At 35.7% G+C, this 17,831-nt stretch overlaps 1 protein-coding gene across 2 annotated transcripts in view; it reads left to right on the forward strand.

The window, feature by feature from the left end:
- Positions 1–17,831, forward strand: part of LOC145680967 (uncharacterized) — a 750,879-nt gene that overhangs the window by 362,806 nt on the left and 370,242 nt on the right. The window lies entirely within an intron of this gene.

Consider the following 17,831-nt stretch of genomic DNA (forward strand, 5'->3'; position numbering starts at 1 on the left):
ATATATATATATATATATATATATATATATATATATATATATATATATATATATATATATATATATATATATATATATTAAAGTTTCACATTTTAGTATCAAAGAAACTTAATGGAGCGATATAACTTACATATATGTTTAAGAAATTGGGTACAAATGGATTGTAAAGGTACTTTATTCGAAACGTTTATGAAAATTACAATGTTTTCTATAAGTCATGTAGTTCCTAAAAGTTGTTGAAATATATCCATAAAGTAATAAATTGTCCGTTTTCCTTTTCCAATAGCAACAAAAATTCTTATTGATTATTAATAATTTTAACCTTCTGAATCTTTCTTATCTTTAAATTTGTAATAAAAGACGTGCAGTTGCTTATGCTAACGTTGAAAAGTACAGTATCTGGAAGCACTGAACGATATCAAAACGTGTTACACGTTGGCAAAGCAGTAACGATTTACCACTGAGCTAACATGAGCACTTTAGGCGTGCTCCTTCTAATGAAATGTAACTGGATTTACAAGACAATTACATTCATATCCATAGCAAACGACCTTTTTTATTCTCCTTTGTCTTTTGTTTACACCTGCGAGAATTATGTTCGACGTCTTTCGTTTTATTCTTTTACATATGGAAATGTTTTACATATATAAATAAACTAGCAGCGTTCACCCCGCTTCGCTGCGGTCACCCCGGAACGCAATAAACGTTGTTACTTAGATAATTTTTACTTTTTCGCTTTCAAGTGATATGATAAAAACCATAGAAGATTGCAGTAAATGTTAACATTATATCGCCTGTCATTTATGTTAACCCGCCCCGCTTCGCTGCGGTCACCCCGGAACGCAATAAACTTTGTTACTTAGATAATTTTTACTTTTTCGCTTTCAAGTGATATGATAAAAACCATAGTAGATTACAGTAAATGTTAACATTATATCGCCTGTCATTTATGTTAACCCGCCGAGTGACACGGTCATGCGGGTTGCATATAAATACGTTTATTTTTATACCTATGATGAACTAACAAAGGATTTGTACGTTATGGACACTTGAATGGTCAATTATCTCAAGACACTGGTAATTAAAAATTAAAGTGATATGATAAAAACCATCTAGGGTCCAAATCCTAATAACCCCCCAAAAATGAAAGAAATTGGTTCAGCCGTATTAGCGTGATGAGGGAACAAAGGATTTGTGCGTTCTCTTTTATATATATAGATGTTCTTTTACATATGAAAATCAAAATGACAAAACAAGCATGTGAATACATGGTTTCGAAATATTGTATTATTAAGTATTTCAATCAATGTTACTTTCTTCTACGCTTAATACCATATTCTACATGTCTTATTGTATTTAAAAGAAGAAAAACGCATCTGCACATTTTTTCCGGTTGCTAAGTTTGGCTTGGAGGTTTGAACCAGCATATTTGGTTTACTGTTTTCCAAAGATACCCGAAGTTTGACTTTGAAAGTGTTTGTCTCAAAACATCATGTCGCTCAATCTGTTTGGAATATGGTATATGTTTTTACACGTGTAAAAGAAGTATAACAATTTATTTTTTAAACAGCTTTTCGTATGTGTTAGCACTCATTTATGGAAATTTTTCTTAATATTATTATTTCTTGCATCATTTTAATATTTCGTTCACGAGTCGTTGACCAATTCGTTTCTCACAATATGGTGTCTTTCAAGTAAATAATCACTTGCTTACCTTAACCTATTGCTTCGTGATCACAGCTCGGAGCATTGGTAACTATGAATAGACGTACAACAGTAAGTACTTTATTGGGGTTGGAAGGCTATTCTGCAACTCCAGCCAGTACGCGAGTAGAAATCTCGCCCTCTATAGGAGGACGTGGAATTCGGTAATATGATACTACCGGTCAAATTGGTAATTTATGTCCTGGTCGTTCTCATGTGTGTACTGAGGCGGAAGATGCAAGATTAGAAAACAGCCCGGTTAGACCCACTAAGGACGTCTAGACAGCTAAGGCAAGCATCCCACTTTCCTGGTAGTAAGCAAACAGCACTCCTGAGGGTTCGTCATACTGAGTTCGTAGCCGTGTTGCTACCGCGATGGAAAAACTCACGTTTACACATGCGAATGTGGATTGAAACTAGGAGAACAGTAGTTTTCTCACAAGGAACTGGCATGAACGTATCATCCGGATATCCGAATCAAACCTAGTCCTGCATTTATATTTTTATATGATCTTTCTACAGGTCAGATCGTAAGTTCGGTTTTGTATGTACAGAGCGTATTGGTATTCAACCTTTCCCCTCATATCTATTCCGTCTATCAAAACAAAACTTGGTACACTCATTTCTTATCCCCTATAGTATTTTTCAAGATACACTTGGACTGTGTACACACATACCCGGGGACACTTCTGAGGAGTCTAAAGTTGATGGGAGGGATTTTTGGAGTGAGTTTTCCAGACATTCTACCAATTTTCCCTGTTCAAGCACGTTATAGGCCCCAATACATAGCACCTCTCTAAAGTTAGTTTCATGCTGAAGAGATTGCAGTATAAAGCATGACTTACCAACGAACAGTGTTGATGCGATAGCTATTTCACTGCGAGTCAACGATTTTCTTTATACTAACAGGGTTAATGGTCCTCAAGGACTTACTTCGTTGTCAATGGCACCAGTTTTTTGTGCATGAACATATCTTTGTTACGTTTATCAAATGAAATACATTTGATTCGGATGTTCGGATGATACGATGAATCCATATTCACAACATCGAATGAGGTACGCCGTTTTGAGTATCGTCCGAGAGGCACCCAAAATCACCATGGATATGAGGCTGCTGCAATCTCACTGGCCAGGTATCTATTTCATGTTGGGGTTGGGTTTGTGCAGGACAGCTTCACAGAATTGAAGCACATTGTTCAATATTTAGACATTATGAGCTTAGACATTTTGAGTAACATCATGGTCCCATCCGTACGAATACTTCAACCTGATGGTGTAATTCAGTTCCAGCAAGACCAGTCGCCAATACCTACTTTCCATGTAGTTCAGGAATGATTCGCAGGATATCCTGAGATGGATATAATTGACTGGCCGCCTCGTGAAGCAGACCTCAATTCAATGGAAAATACGTGGGCGGATATGGAGCACACTTTAAGGGACAGTTGACCTGAGGCAGATTCACCAAGTACTCTGGATGACTTTTGTGACCTTGTCTCTGAGACATAGCTGGACGTAGGGGAAATAGAGAGATTTATTACCCATTTAATATATGTCATACCCAGAAGAATGGAACATGTAATAAATTTAGAAGGGTTTGGGCACAATGTTAAGGTTCCCACCTTGACCCCCGAAAATAGCAATTTTCAGGGCTACCTAAATTTTTGAAAATATTTCTAGGAGTAAACCATTCTTTATATCTAATTTTGGTGCAATTGTACTATTTAAAAAAATCTGCAGAACTTGAACTTAAGACCAGACAATTGGTAATCCCGCACTCTACCAGTGAACTAACATGAACACACAAAAACCCAATGTAAAGAAACATGACTGAATTTCCAGTGTTCGATGACAATGGTACTCATATCTGTTCCAAATGTTGTATTAAACTTGGGATATTCCGCAACACTCAAAGATATATATGTGTACGGTGTATATATAGAGAGCGACCAAAGCGTCACCATTTCCATATACAAAAGCGTATTACAGTATTAAACTGAAAACCTATATAAAGAAAATAAGTTTTGCCTTGTAAAAGCACAATTTGTCTCTTCACGTGACCTTTGGGGATCAGCAACGTCTTATGAGTGTATGGGGCTATTGAGTTGTTTGTCCGGAACCACGATCCGACTTGGGATATTCTCTGTTTATATCTTCACTTTACGCCTCGGAATATATTTCAAGTTCTTAAATGATATCATGTAATGAGAATATTGAGAAGTAACCTGTATATGACAAATAGGTGCCGATAAATACACTACACTTTTTATTGCTAGTACACGATTTTCTTACTTTTATTTAACATTCACATATATTATACCGATGTTCTGTCAACACCTATCACATCTCAGATATTATATTTTAATTATAATGATTACTTATTTTCTGAAACGATTATATGAATAAAATTTGTATATACCTGAGGTATTTTAAAGTAGTTATTTTATATAAATTTTCATGCATTGCGGAGAAAAGAATTTCACACCAAAGAGAATTGACCCAAATGGAAATCGAACTCACAACTTTACAATTTGAACTACAACAGTTTAACACTCTCTAGGCGAGCTATTCTAACAAACTATAAATGGATTTCCATCGCAATACATTCATATCCATTGGCAACGCTGTTTTCTTGTTCTCCTTTCTCTTTTATTTTACCACGTATGCGAGAATTATGTTCGTTGTCTTTCCTTTCGTTCTTTTATGTATGGAAATATTCATTTACATATGGAAATCAAAATGACAAAAGGAGCTTGTGATTATATAGTTTCGAAGTATTGTATCATTAAGTATTTCAATCAGTGTTACTCTTTTCTAACTTAATACCATCTCAACATGTCTTATTATACAGTATGCGGCAAAACAAACAGTACTGAAATTATATCGTTGACATTTCTTAATTTGTTGTACAACATAATAAAGCATAAGAAATATTGTTAAATGGATGGATGTCAAATAAATGTTTTGAACACATATTGCAAATTTAAGAAGGAATCGCTCCTGTACAGCGTGTGCTCAAAATGTTGACCACATGATCTTCATAACGATCCTCTAGATGGATGAACCTGTTAGTAAACCGGGTTGCTGGAATGACAAAACAAATGGCCGAATCTTTTCATTTTTTTAGAGGGAGAAGGAGTGAGCCACAGCGGCCGGAATATTGGTGTTCAATTTAACATGGGATCTCAGTCACTTTTTAGGGAAATCATGGTTTCATTTAGTTGTTTCGCAAAAATGTCTCAATAGCTCACTCACTATGATGCTTCTCATTTTAAAGGTGCAATTTGAACTCTGTGCGTGATATTTTCTTATAAATACAGATAATTATAATCCAAATTCCCATAAGAAAATTATCAAAATTAGGGGGAAAAGTCTTCTGTTTTATTACAGTAAGGAAAAGAGCTAAAAACGTCGGACTTTTTTGAGAATGGAGTACTGTCTTTGTATTTGTGCGCTACTGTACTATTTTTTCGCTGTTTCCAAATACATCCATTACACAATCGATGAGAAATTATATCCTTTATCACTGAATCTACAGAAATCAGAAATCAGATTTTTTCGTGTTCACGTACTTGGCCGTCTAACTGGTAGATGGCACTATAGTCATTCCTCATCCCACTTTCCTTCTCAGCGGGAGCCAGTCCTTTCGAAAACCTACTTTGAACTTCTTAACAGGGGCGGGAGGAAGGAAATCATTGTGAAGAACGGGAACATCAAACACGAGGAATGGCAAAATTTATGACCTCTTTAGTTGATGGTTTCTCTTTCAGCAGTACAGTGTATTTCTAGATGGTTTCTATGAGAAGTAATTTAGGAAGTCAACTTTTCGACAAAGATTTCTGAAGGAGAAGCCGAACCAAAGTCTTTGTTTATGTATTCCAAGAAAGAAATGAAAACTTCCTGCAGGACTGAGAATATACATGCAAGAGAAAAGATAAGATACATTATTATAATCTTTAAGGTAGATTAATCCCCGAAATATTCTTTGTTTACCTGTCAAAAAAAATCAAGAATAATATAGAGCTCTTTCATCAGCTTCCGTGGTACAATAAGAGACACACACATATTATATACATCAAGGCCGGCCTTAGGTGGTGCGGGGCCCGATTGGGAACATTTTGTGGAGCACCGGGTTTATAACTAATTTGCACCAAGATATGTAGAGCCTGTATATATATATATATATATATATATATATATATATATATATATATATATATATATATATATATATATATATATATATATATATATATATATAGGGTCTAACTCAAATGTCAATACAGACAGTGAATGAATTTTTAAAATACATGTTTCACCCTTGTGCTTCGCAATTTTTTAAGAAGGTTCTGTACCAGTATTTTATAGTTTTCATCTCTTACAAGTAAACTTATCGATGTCGAAATTTAGTTTCTTGACCAACTTGGCAGAGCAGTGAGCGTAAGCAAAATTTAAAGTGCTTCTGTCCATAAAGATGGCCGCAGTGGCGAAAAACCTGACTGACCAGAACAAGCCATAACAATGCGTTTTAAATTTGAAAATTTCCTTTTATTGTTAAAATGGGTAAACAGATGAAAACCAAAACCACATTAACCGACACCGGGGGAAGTAGACATCTATTTGAGGGTATGCTTATCATGTGTGCCATCTTGTATCTCACTTAACTTCTATTTTCTTTTTAATAGGAAGGCGGTCACATGTAATATATCAAATTGGGGTAGACTTTTACGAGAAAGACAGCTGTATCTTTTTGAAAACAATTGAAGTCAGGGAAACCTAATGTACGCTAGTGAGAACATCGTAGGTAGCTACTTATGAAAGGTATAATCAGCTTGAAATCGTCATCGACTGTAGACAAAATGAAATGTTGATGAGAAGATTACAAACTTCAAGGAACTGATTGCAGATGAATGGCATATTCTTCATTGGATTCTTCTAGTTAGAACATAAATCTTCATAAGCAGCCACCTATTCAGTATGCACTAGTATACATTCGCTTTTCCTGACTTCATTTTTCAAAAGAAAAAGAATCCACGGGATTTTTCGCAGGAGAGGGCAAAGTTTGTCTTATGGTTTTGAATTTTTAATATAAATATAATAAGAGAAACGATATGCAAAGAGCTCGCACTGAGGCTGATTTATTTGATACCATCTCGGTAGTATCACATGACGTAATCAGTAAAAACGCCAGGAACTTTTACTTAGTGGGGTGTTCAAAATAAAAGGGGTGTGCATGTGCACCCAGAATAATGATATACATTTTTACACAAACTCAAAGAAAACAATATTTTTACGCCCAGGGATGCGTGTAAGGAAATTTAGGGGAGTGTTGAGGTGTGCAAGATACTCCCTAGACATAATATCTATTTTTACAACAGAAGTTATAAACATAAAAAAACTAAAGAAACGACTGCAGCATTAAATTCAGAAAATATTTGCTTATGCCCTGAAACTTAATATAAACTATTCATTTACTTGTTAGGGAGATGCAATACCTTCCCTTGTGGAGTCCATGGATATACCTGTATTGTAATATGCTGTTGTGTGTACTTGATAACCGAGAGTAGCAGAATAGATTCACTTGACTGGGGGCCTCGCGAACATAATGACATGTATTAGGAGCAAAATTTAGTCATAGGGACCACAACACACTTGTTTCCTTTGAGCCTAATATACTGTTAAAACGGTACTGGAGAGTAGATTAGACTGGACAGTAGAGTAGACGACTCTAGCGCGGGGCCCGATTGGGAGCAATCGGTCTAAGGCCGGCCTTGATATTATATATATATATATATATATATATACAGTGGCGGATCCAGGATATGATCAAGGGCGGAGCTAAACCATAGTTTGCCTCTTTATCCAGAGTAAACAGAATTGAAGCCCATTTTATCCAGTGTATACCTGAGCGTCAAGTGGAAGGGGGCTATAGCCTCTATAGCCACTCTTGGATCCGCGCCTGTATATGTATACTATTTACAGTGCCGGACAAGCTATAGCTCAGGGCCCCGCTCTCTTGGGGGCTCCAAAATCTAAAGAAAAACTGGATATACATTTCTACAATATAAGAAAATTTAAAAAAATAAAATAAAATTTAAATATATTTAGCAACAATGCTTCCTACTGTGTAGCCTACATTCATGGGGCTCCATGTAATTAATGGGGCTCCTTCTGCTAGTCTGCTTCCTAAATTATCTCTAGTTTCTTTATTTCTGTATGTAGGGTGCCTATGTTCATCTGGACACATAAAGGGCCCCATTACCTTAAACAGCTTGGGGCCCCACTAAACCTAAATCCGACTCTGACTATCTATTTATGCATGTTTTCTCTATCTCTTTTCGAAGCAGTGTTTCTTTGATATTGCTTCTAATTTTGGCAGGTTTTACCAAGGGGGAAGAGTCCTTACTCATTCCAGGCATTCAAATTAGGGACTGGACTACTTGCTTCTAACATTACGTCCCCCATGGATCCCGGTCTGAATCAATTGTCTAAAGTCCATAAAACACTCAAATTCAAATGTAGATATTGCTCATCAGTGTCGACACCTAAATATTTCTCAATCAACGATAGTGGTGTTTGGTACTCTCAATCAGTCTCCCTCTTATTAGCGGAGAAACACTCTATATTCGGTAGTAATTCTTAAAAAAAAAGTGCTCTTTAATGTATGTAGTAACGCATAGGAAACTAAATTTTAATATACCCTAGTAGTATAGAAAAGCATCATACGGTACCTTATCAAAATAAACACCCTATGCCAAGGATGGAAACATTAACAATAATAAAAAAGATAATAAACATTTTAAAGAAATTCTTTCATTAATCAAGTCGCACTTAAAAGTAAAAAACAATTTTGTTTATGCATGACTAAAAAAATGAGATGCACCCTAACATAGGCTTAAAGTTACTTTATAAATTCTTAAAATGACGCGTCCCATTCTTTTTATTTAGTCTTGCATAAACAAAATTATTTGTAACTTTTTAGTGCGAATTGATTAACAAAATAATGTCTTTAAAAGGTGTTTTATCATTTTTTTATTCGTTGGACACATTTTCCAAATCCTAAAGTGATGTGCAACCAGGGAAACCAGGGCTGGTTAAAGACTATTATTTATTTTAGGATAAAGAAGTTGAAAATAAAAACATATTAAAATTTGCTTTTAAAATAAATAGATATATTGCAAAGTTTGAAAGTAACAATGGAATGTTGTATTGTCACCGGACTTACGTCGCTCTGCAACAGTTCTTAGTTCTATGACATTAGGAAATTTATACGAACACTTATTCAATGTTTGAAACAAACACCTGTTACGTCATTGTACACTCATGTCCAAAATGATTGTTGCATATCTCTAACTGTCTTCTTGTAAGAGTATAATGTAATAATGATTTTGCTGGGTACTTTTACTACTGATACTATGTGTACAATTGGGAAATGTATATGTGGTAAATTTCATATAAAAATATTTATAAATACGAAAATTAGAATGAGTAAAACAAAATGTTGCTGAGTGGACACGAAAGTTTTATTTTCGTTTTATTGTTCTTATTTACTGCTCGTTTGACATGAAATTTGCCACATACATGTCTCTGCCGATTGTACACATACTAACATTATAAGAAATACCGGATGAATTCGTTATCAAATTATATTCCTACAACAACATATTTATAGATCTGCGACAATAATTTTGGACATGAGTGTACCTTCCTGAAGAAGGTGACACATCTTTTAATTATATTGTTAATGAAGTGGTCTATTTCCCCAAATAAAAACCAACACCAAGCAGGATATATGCTCCCTCCTGTCCTTCTAAGCCGGTCCCCAAGGCTGAATGTAACATTGCGGCCCTTTCCAGTTGTGATAGGGAAAACTCAGGATTGTCAGCCACTGGTATCGAATATGAAGGTGAGAGGGTAAATCCGGTGGTCATATTTTGAAAAAATAAATAAATAAATAAACAAGGAAATGGATTCCACTAAAAAAGAGTCACATTGTAAATACATTTCAGATCTTTGCCTGGGTTTTCTGCCTTTCAATTCCAAGTTTTTTAAACCACGAAGGCTCTAATAAATTAGAATATCGACTCTCCCTTTTTTTTAAATATTGGTATGGTTCTTCATTTTATATCAGACTATTCCTGCACTATTGTGTTATTTACCATAGGTAGAATCCTTTGAGAAAGAGGCAGGCGACAAGTGCTTTAGTTCTCTATGGTATGTTTGTGATCGTTGTAGATATTTGAGTGGCTCTCTAGACGCGGGGCTGAGGGTTGATATCATGTTGATCCGTCTTTATTTTTTCTTCAGTTCTGTTTCTCTTTTAGCGAAAACAAGGAATTTCATCCTTCTGTCTCATTTGCAGCCGTAACCACCCCCTCCTGCGCTGTCCAACTTTGACCACATGCAGGGGAAAAGAAGGAAGAAGAGGGGTGCCATTTGCTTTGGCGGCATTTCAGCAACAACCCCATTTGTTGCCAAAATAAGGAAACACTTTGTACTGCGAAGATAAACTGTGAAAGGCTGATATCTTCGATTTGTCAAGGTCACTTGAGTCCCGCCGACTCTTAACTACGGTATAATGGTAGGGGATTATCTGTTTGGAAAAGTGCATCCTTCAGCATACTCCATATGTAGGCGTCTGAAGCCGTGAGGTCAGAGAAGTGGGAAAGATATGGAAAATATGTTTCATGAGAAATCATGCAATATCCAAACTCACATAGACAGAAGTGACTCACTTGTAGTGTGGCCAGTAGCTCTGTTTTGCTTCATGTATTTTTATTGTAACGACAGATTTTTGGTACAGCAAAAACCACTCAAATCATGGAAGAATGGATCAACAATCCACTGTCGATTAATGTACCGATCCAGGTGCACATGGTTTCCATTACTGAACCATATGTTGCTAATGAAATCTTCATATTCATATTTCATAGGTCTAGAGCAATACAGTAGAGATACTCTCTTATCTTTTGCAGTGAGATGCTGCTTCACACCGTATGAGTCGAAATAGTGCTCAACAGAAAACACCTCCTCCTCTGTAGTGAGTAACGTTATCTTCGCGTCAACTGCACACTACGCTACTCCACACACAACTAAGCACACATCTGGGGCTGACAGCTCATATCATAATACAACCTCGTGCAATCCGTACGCGAATTTCAGTAGTTTGCACATGCTGTACGTAAGAAAATACATCTGCACATTTTTTTCCCTATTGCTAGATTGGCTTGGATGTTTGAACCAGCAACTTTGGTTTACTTATTTCCGAAGGTACCCGAAGTTGGTCTGAGAAAAATTTTGCCTCAAAATAGTAATATAGAATGCGCTCATCCTTTATGGAACTGTGTGTACATACTACTAGATTTTTAAGATCCAGTGCACTTCACAGAAGTAAATATAAAACGTTACGTTAACGGACCTCAACACAACCTGTTAAGGCGGTTGGTACCTCTTCGCTGAGTCGAGTTTTCCTCTATCTAATAACACAGGAACTTTTTTCGTGTTTTTCTCAGCAAGCAATGAACAAATCCTTACAAAAACTTGCATGGAGTCAGGTCGATAATAAAGGATTCGTTATGTGAGCTTATAATTTTATTCTAAAGCCTCCAATTAAGTTATTCATTCCCCCTTTTTTTCATGTGAAGATTTGCAACAGTGCGATCATTGTTTCTTCCTGTTTGTGTTAGCAGCGTGAGGAAAATTCAAGCTAGCCATCCATATCACATCTGTGGAATAAAATTTTCTAGCCCTTTCGTCTTTTTCGAGGACAGATGTATGGCACTGAGAAGGAGTGGGCACTCTTTACTTTCTTTGCTAAACTTATTGCTTTTAGTATATTCGTCTAGTCTCATTAGAGTTTTTGTGGTTACTTTCAAACGTAGCAAGGTGCCTCTTCTATCTCATGTATTTCTGTCTTACATCTGGTGATTGGTTATACAAATATAAATTAGCAGACGACTGTGATAGCAGATAAATTTCCTGTGTGGGGACCGCGGTGGCTCAGTGGTAGAGCGTTCATCTGTGGTGCATGGGGTCCTTGGTTTGATCCTAGCTCGCGCTAAGTGAACTGGTGTATGACTTTTTAATTTTGTTGGTAAGTGGCCAATGTTACACTTGGAAGTATTGACTTCAATCAATACAAATAAATCAAACAAAACACTAACATTTCATATATATTTATACAATGAGTATGTCATAGCAATTTTCATTTCATGTATAAATTTTAAAAGAAATAATTTTTTCAAATGTTACTTTCACGCAAAAAAAAGATAGATAAATATACTATGGCAAATTAAAGTGAGATTACAGCGTTACAGTACATAAAAACTATTTTTTGTTATATTATACTACGTACATTGTAAGATCAAACCACAAGTTCTCTAAACATACACATTCCATTTTAAAAAGTTCTTCAAATAAGATGATAACAAAATTTTCCGGACAACTCGCGAAACTTATCTAAGAAGCAACTTTAAAAATTGACAAAAGTTATAGATATACTTCATGAGTGAGTAAAGAAAGAATACAAATATAAATTAAAAAGAGATCTTTTTAAAAAAATCTGCAGTTAAGAGGAATATAGTTAAACAGATCTGAGAGATTCTATAAAATAGATTTAAACAAATCTTCAATCAGATCAATTGATTTCCTAAATTTTCTTGGTATCACTTTTTATATAAATATAGAAAATATATAAAAACAAGAATTTTAGGAATAATCCAAACAATGGATCAAAACATAGCGATCTTGGCTAAGAATTTTAAAAATGATCCAAAAAGCGCATAAAAAGATTGCGATCCTGCCAAATAATTAGTTTTTGGATCAGGGGCCACAAAACTTAGCAACTGCTCCTAAATCTACTTTTCGTATTTTTTTACGGAATAAGCACATCATACTGAGTGAATTGTTAGTTTGGGTTTGGCTACACTACCTGCAGTTCTCCAGATATAAGGCGTACAAGAAAATTTTTGATTGTATGAAATATATTGGATTTTACGGATCAGGGCTCACAAAATTTTTAATGGGCCCTAAAACGAGTTTTCGTATTTTTTTACGGAAGAAGCACATCATGCGGAGTAAATTGTTACTTTTGGTTTGACTATACTATATGTAGTTCTCAAAATATGGGGCGTACAAGAAAATGTTTGAATGGATGAAATATATTGAATTTTTGGATCAGAGCCCAAAAATTTTTAAATGACCCCTAAATCGGGTTTTTGTACCTTTTACGGAATAAGCACATCATACTGAATAAATTGTTAGTTTTGGTTTGGCCACACACACTTTGTAATTGTCAAAATATGGGGCGTACAAGAAAATTTTTGATTAAATGAAATATATTGAATTTTGTGGATCAGGGCTCACAAAATTTTTGAACGAACCTTAAACCGAGTTTTTGTATTTTTTACGCAATAAGTACATCATACTGAGTTAAGTCATAGTTTGGGTACGCTATATGTAGTTCTCGAGATACAAGGCCTACAAGAAAATTTTTGTCTGAAATATATTGGATCTTTTGATCCAATAAATGTATACAATATATATTGGTGGTGTTGTCCATTATTAGGTTTGATCGAAATCTAAAGTTGACTGGTAATAGGTACTCTTTTGAGCACTATTCGTTGTTACAAACCATACACTTGGTTTTAAATTGAAATATAATAAATAAAATACAATTAGTTCTTTTAGCAAGATACGTCACTATAAAAGTAGTTTTTCTTTTACTAGTATAGAAGTTTATTATAAATACACCATATATAGATAGAATGAGCACTGGAATCAAGAAAGTATGTCTCTTCATGTTTTGAAAAATGTAATAATAATAATAATAATAATAATAATAATAATAATAATAATAATAATAATAATAATAATAATAATAATAATAAAGTGACATTAGCTGTCGTATACATTAAAGGTATCTTTATTCAATACAGACAGTTCGCTTCTAATTGCTTAAAACTGTCTATACTTGATGGGGGGAAAAGCTAATGTAAAGAAGAATGGATCTGTTGTCGCTGTGTTCATTTTTTCTGCTTTCAGCAAAGAAAACGTACTCAAACGCCTCCTCACTGAAATGCCATAAATATGTCATTATTGAAAAGGGTTCCCTCACAGCTCTGGACAATGTTCAAACGTCAAAATAACCCTCAGCTACTTGCCGCAACCTGCTAGAAGAGAACGCAGTATCGTCATTGCGTTTTTGCAAATATTCACATGAAAAAAAGGGGGAAAGAATAACTTAATTGGAGGCTTTTAGTAAAATTATAAACTCATGCAATGAATCATTTATTATCGACCTGACTCCATGCAAATTTTTCTAAGGATTTGTTCATTGCTTGCTGAGAAAAACATGAAAAAAGTTCCAATGTTATTAGATACGGGAAAACTCGACTCAGCGAACGGGTAACAACCGCCTTAAGCTGTTTCATTGTTCTACTTCAAAGATTACCATCACAGCGTAAAGTTTATTTGAACTACTGGGAAGATGTTCTTAACGAGAAAATAAAAATCGGTGCTATATTCTTAACGAGAAAATAAAAATCGGTGCTCCTAAGTTGCAGTTAGGCGTGAACACACAATGTACTTATATAAATGGATTGAACTGAGAATCTGTTTTGTAGTCTATTAAGAAGTTAAATAAGGATGATCACTTGAACGACACAACATAACGTACCTATCAGTTTAAGGTGAAACACAAAAGCAAGGGTTCATTCTATTTTCGCTATCACCATAATTTGCTGTCGTTGCTAGACCCTATCACATCCCTGAATACCACCACGCGATAATGTTAACATGGTCTTAGAAATACAATAACATGACTCAGATGTATCGTTTACATTTTAGTTCGCCATTAGTGTCCACTTATAATTACACCTTTAATCAGTCTGCATACAATATGAAAACTTGTGGTTCAAAATATGTAAGAAACTGACATGGAACATCCGTAAAGTGTTGCACGCCGATTTCAACGAAATTTTGCAAGTAGATGCTAGACAAAAATAAAGTTACTCGTATTTTTTCGTTTCTGCGAAAAAACTGTTTGAAGGGGCCTAAGCCCTTCCCAATTATTTTCAAAAAAGCTCGACATTTCCTAAAGAATATGAGCAATTTGCAGAAAAAGGCGTATACACATAGTAGATAGAAAATTAAGGAATATGTATTTTTCTTTTGTGGTAAAACGTTTGCGGGGGAAACAACGGCCCCCATTTAAATATCTTCAAAAATAATGACAAAAACCATAATGGACAAAAGGCCACAAGCGATTCCGAGGAAACTATGCATGCAAATACTAACCTTACAAGTAAGAAATACGTATTATTTTCTTTTCTGTGGAAAAGCGGTTTGAAGGGGCCTAAGCCCGTCTTGAAATATTTTCAGAAAAGCTCGAAATCTCCAAACGAACAGGAATATTTTGCAGAAAAGGCGTTTGTACATACTAGATATACAAGTAAAGAATACGTATTTGTTATTTCCAGCGGAAAAAACTGTTCTAAGGGGAGCCACATCCGCAACCAAATTAAACCAGATCGTTTAGAAAGGTCACAATCCACAAATGATCACAAACAATTCGGATGAAAGTATAAATGCATATGTTAGACGTGCAAAGAAGAAATACATATTGCAAGTACTATCCACCACCTTATAACACAGACCAACAGTTTCTTAAGCACAATATCTTACACTATAAATGTGTCACAATAATGATATTCCACATATAAATTTTGTAAACGTAGTGATCTCTTACACCAACCACAAGGAATCACATCAACCTGTCCACAAAGATCACATATCGGGGTGTGATTCGTGGCAAGGGAGAACTCTACTGGGGTCTGAAATTGTTCCAGCTTGTCTGTTGTATAGCCAATGTGATATCACGCGTATTTGATGACATCTTTGTGTCTTGGAGAGGAGAGTTTGCTATGTGTCAGAGATTGTAGTTTATGCTATCCCGTAGATACAAATTAGTATCAGACTGTTGTAAGATAACAGTGTCCGAAAAGTGGCGCCCTAATGTCTTCCACAAGCAAAAAATTTACACATCTAGTAGTTGCAGTTTCCAAGTTAAACCTTGAGGTATTGAAAGTAAGACAGTATTTTTCTGTTCCGGTTCAATGGCGCGTAGGGTATTTTCACAATGTCCACTCCAAGCGTGCAATAGAATAACTGACGTTATGTTGTAGGAAAATACACGTGCTCTAGCCCACGACAGTAGAGTTCCTTTGTGAGTTTTCCTGATTTTGAGGCTGCAAGAAATACGTTATGGGGACGAAACAGTGTTGTGCACGCGTGGGTCGAACTCACCTCTTGGCTCATTCAGAATAATGAGTAATGGTGCCAACAAAGCACCGTCGGCAGAGATGGTCGGTTGTATTGTATTGTTTTTACGCACTCACGGATTGGACAACTGTTTCCACTTTCTTCATTCCCTGAGCAGCCAAGCTTCGACCGCCATGCATTTCTAGTTGGAAACCACTTTGATCAGAGTTTTACACATTATCTGGGCTGAATTGTATAATATGATGCTTTACATTGTCAATAAGGACATTTACGGTTCTCATTATGTCATCTTTATCTTCAGACATATGTGTCGCAGATATAAATTTCGTCACCTTTCGCGATACGATTTTGTGTGTTGTTTTAAATTCCCACAACCAAGTATTTAATGCCTTAAATGATGGAAGATGAAATCTATTGCTGGCCTGCAGAGCCCATCGTCGTAGATCAACATCGTGTACTGGAAAGTGTGCCTTACGAGCGTGTTGGAATTCCCGACAAATGTGTCGGAGCACAAGGTATGTATGGTAGTTTTAAGGGTGGTTTAATATTAGTTCAACGGTTACAAGATATTGAGATACCTGCGATATCTTATCCTTTCGTGTTCCTCCACCATTGTTTTGCTTTTACCAGCGTTCTAGTTGCTGTCTTGAGGTAACCTTTCTAAATTTTGCTTGTACGGATCGAAGGGATAGCGGTCTTTTAATACCACTTCTGAAGTAGTCGGCAGCCTTTTGTTTGTACGCAAAGCTGATGTCTGCTTGACCATGTACGGTTTGTTCCGCCATCGCATTCTTCTGCGTTGTCATCCACAGGACAATATGGGGCGGTATCCTTTTACCTGTCCTTTGCAAATGCTAATGTTAATGTTTCTTCTGTGTCCAACGGAACCGTATCGTCCTTTGCAATATGCGTGCTGCATCCCTTTCCTCTGCTGTTATTGACAACTCTGGTCGATGTATCGCTTCAAAAGCTACAGTAAATGCAGGATGTTAGCTGAATTCATGGTGGATTTCTTTTCTTTAACACGCTGGCGGAACAACGAATTGATATCTTACAAATATGAGTGTGTGATGCAAAGTACTTCTTGATTATATATTGTGTACAAATGGTAGATATTGATATCTAATTTTGCACGTGTGGCTCATTATCTTGAAGTCTTCTTTTGTGTCATTATCACAAGTAAACAAGTTGTTGCACAAGCCAAGGTCCAGATAAATGTAAATGCACATCGTCTTGTCAATTGTCGGTCATGTGTTTTGCACACATAGATAAAATTACTATCGCTCGGACTTATCATATCCAGCGATAAGCATGACCACTTCGTAGGCTCGCTACTGGAAAATAACATATATTTCATAATACAGTTTGATATCTTCTGCTGTCGAATTATATGCACTCAACCTTTCAAACGGTTCTTCAGAATACACATCTCTCGCATTGTTCACTAAATGACACTTTAACAGCTTCCTGTCTGTGAGACGTAAGATATTCGTATGTCGTTTCAGAAGTTGTTTCTTTTACGTATGGTTTCTCCATGAGTGGGTCATATACATTGGCACGTAATAGAAAAATATGCGGACCCCAGAAATATGTGTTGAGTATGTAAAATATATGCTGAAAATTTCTGCAAATTGTTTGTGAGGTTTCAAAGATTTAGAGCGTTTTTGAAAATATTTCGGAATGGACTTAATGCCCTTCAAACAGTTTTTTCCGCAGAAACAAAAATAATACGTATTTCTTACTTCTAAGTCTGTATCTACATTCGTAGTTTCTTCGAAATCGCTTGTGCCCTTTTATCTATTTGGCCCTTTGTCATTAGTTTCAAGATATTTTAATGGGGCCGTTGCTCC

The sequence above is a fragment of the Thermobia domestica genome, chromosome 3, assembly GCF_964235325.1.
Source record: "Thermobia domestica chromosome 3, izTheDome1.hap1.1, whole genome shotgun sequence".
NCBI classification, from domain to species: Eukaryota; Metazoa; Arthropoda; class Insecta; order Zygentoma; family Lepismatidae; genus Thermobia; species Thermobia domestica.